This window comes from Salvia splendens, chromosome 20 (genome assembly GCF_004379255.2).
Source record: "Salvia splendens isolate huo1 chromosome 20, SspV2, whole genome shotgun sequence".
NCBI classification, from domain to species: Eukaryota; Viridiplantae; Streptophyta; class Magnoliopsida; order Lamiales; family Lamiaceae; genus Salvia; species Salvia splendens.
The window spans coordinates 14,779,057-14,782,443 of record NC_056051.1 but is presented as its reverse complement, the minus strand read 5'-3'; positions in this window follow the sequence as shown (position 1 = coordinate 14,782,443).

Genomic DNA, 3,387 nt, shown 5'->3' with positions numbered 1-3,387 from the left:
GGGAGAATGTCAATGTAATCTCTTTGAAATCAGAAAGAGTTTATCAAAGCCCATCCGGGAGTTCTACAGCACCCACAGACGGACCCAATCATGAAGGAGGCCCTGAGTCCAGCGCCCTTGAAAGAGTCACTGAGAAAGGAAGGATGCTCAAAGCAGAAAATGAAGTCGTCGTGATCCAACCAAGTGATCTTCCACAAAAGAAGACTGACCCAGGGGTGTTCACACTCCCAATTTCCATCAGAGACATTCGAATGGAGCACGCAATGTGTGACCTAGGGGCTTCCAACAATATTATGCTGTATTTTATATACGAAAAGCTGGGAGAGGCTAAGCTCGTCAAAACCAGTATGATGATACAGCTAGCAGACGGGTCTTGCATTCACCCCGAGGGAGTTCTGAAAGATGAAATCGTCAAGGTAAACAAATTCATGTACCCCGCCGACTTCTTCTTCATAAAGATGACAAAGCCAGGAGCGGAGGAGTCTACCGGAGTCCTTTTGGGAAGGCCATTCCTATCTACAGCCAGCGCAATCATTGACGTCCGCCATGAGACGATGAATCTGGGTTTTAAAGGAGAGCAGCTTACATTCGACATTGATAAAGCTGTGAGGAAGCCACAGGACAGTGAAAGCATGCAATCGGTGGATACTATCAGACCTTGGGAGCAAAAGTATCCAGAAAATGAACTCTTCAAAAAACTGCCCTCTGATTCCACTAAAGATGAGCAACTTAAGAGGGAAGCAGTTGAATGGTTCGATGCAACGATCACTGGGGAAATGGATGATCAAGCCATTGAGAGGGCAATTTTGGATTTCTGTAAGCCACTACGACCTGCTGAGCCAAAAGAGACCACTCAACAGGCAAGGGTCGAAAAACCACCTGACCAAGCCGCCCCGTTGAGAGGAATGCTGAAGGAAAATCCTTCGCTTACAAGGCAACTGTTGTCTCTACCTACATAGCTAGTTACCCTCAAAAGCCTGTCCAATCATATGTACCAAGAACCAGTCAAACCAAATCTGCAAGGACAGAGAGGACAATTGATGAAGGAACTTAGGCTGGGACAGGGGGTGGTCAAGTGGAAAACAACAGACTTGATAGAGATTAACCCAGATCCGTGCATACATTCCGCCATGTTAGAAGAAGAAGTGGCACCCCACCTTGATCGACAACGAAGACTCGATCCCGCTTTGAGAAAGGAAGAGCTAATAGTGGGGCAGAAAGAGTTACTCTTCCAGTGTCAACCCAAACTAATACCTAAAAAGCGAAATTCAAACAGGGCAGACCCCCGAACAATCATGGCAATGCGCACACAGGCGGCGAAACTCCCATACCCTACCAACCAGGAGGAGGCCAGAGCCTTTTTGGGACGCGCTGGGGGTCTATGGAAGATTCATCAAGGATTTCGCAAAGAATGCCCAGCCCATGTCACGACCGCCCATACAAGGGGTACCACAACGCGGTGATCGTGACCGACATGCATGGATAACAATTTAAAAAGAACAACTTGATTAACTTAAAAGAAGAAAAACAACTTAGTTTAAAGAGTTTAAGGTTATAATTTTTTTTGAAAAGACATAAGGTAAAATACTTTTAAAAAGGGCAACGGGAAAAATTAGACTTAAGAAATACAACAACCAATAACAAAAGTAGAACAAACACTTAACTTAAATCTCGAAGAATAAAGTTCTCAAAAGACAACGTAAACACTTGTTTAAAACTCATCACCACCATACATGTTCAAACACAAAACATAAAGGAAAGATTAAGTCTTGAGTCATAGTTCAAATTATAGCAGCGGAAAAGAAAAGGTTTAAAGAGAGTCAATGATAACGCCTATGTATGAAGACACAACGCATCCTAAGTACTTAAGCCAGCTCAACATCCACCGCAACATCCCGCTCAACCTGCACATAGGAAAATAATATGCAGGGCTGAGTACTTGTTGTACTCAATGGGCTCATGCCGAAAACATTTAATAAGTTATGTCATCCATACCCGTGATCTCGAGTTTTATGTAGTAAGAAAATATCACGAGAAACACAAAATATTCAAGTCTGGCCAGACAATTTATCTCCCCACTTTTCACATCAATCCAACAATCACAACCACAGTGCGACGAAAGTATGGCCACACTATTTGCCCACGAGACTGGCCGACTTGCAAGGACGGCTCACGATCCCACCAGTGTACACAGCCCGATAGGGTTTACGGCCCTACTCGGACCCGAATTCGTTTCACAACACAGCCATATAGCCTAACGGAGTAAACTCATACGAACTAGGCATCAGGCACACAATCTCATACAAAAACAACATGGCATGACATAACAATTAAACCACCCTTATATCTCCACATAATATTTTTCGGAAAAGTAAAGAGGTTTGAAAAGAAAGCCCACCTCGTTCTCTTTGCAATTCACAAACCAACTTAGCAACTCTCGATCCTCGAGTTCACGAATACACAACACCCTTGTCAATAACAACACAGTTAGCTTCCCACAACAACATATTACTATGCATGTCCTATCGATTCTCTCGTCGTTTTTCTCAAATTCCTGACCCAACATACGTCACAAAGATGGGAGAACACATCGTAACACATTTCAATTTATCACACGTGATCACATCATTTAAACACGTTACTTGGACATACATGTATCATATAATACTTTTAAACATGAAAATAAGTGTCATTTTAACAGGGCAGAAAATTGGCAGAACTGCGCGACCGTATTATAAAAATCACTATAAATTCACCCGACCTCAAAAGATGCTAAATTTTGGTCACAATATAGAGGACACATTCAAGCTCATCCATGAAAATTTTCACACCGAAACCATGTCATTTAGTCAGTCATATCACATATTAAACTATCTGGTCGAAACATATAATTTCTGACAGTATTGCGCAGTTCATTTGAAAAATTCACCATAAATTCATCCTACGCCCAGAAAGGCTGAAAATTTACCACGACTCAAAAGACACTTCAAATTTTCATAGAGTTCAAGAATCACATCAATCGGAGGTAATTTGGTCAGTCAGACAGAAAATGAAACGTTCATGGCGAGAACTCAAGTTTCTGGCAGATTTGCACAGTCAACTTCAAAAATTTATTAAAAATTCATTTTTCGATAAAAAGGGCTGAAATTCACACGGCACACAGAAAACACCTTGAAGTTTACTCAGTAAAAATTTCATTGCAAGATTCGTTCGTTTGATGGGTCAATCACAGATCGTAAGCCACTGGTCGTGCATCACAGATTTCTGGTTCAAGTTCGAAAATAGGGTTTCCATCTTCCATCACGCAAACACCGATTTCTCATGCTCGAAAACACATAATCATGCTTACAAGTTCCTCATACATATATTTGCACGTAAACTCATATT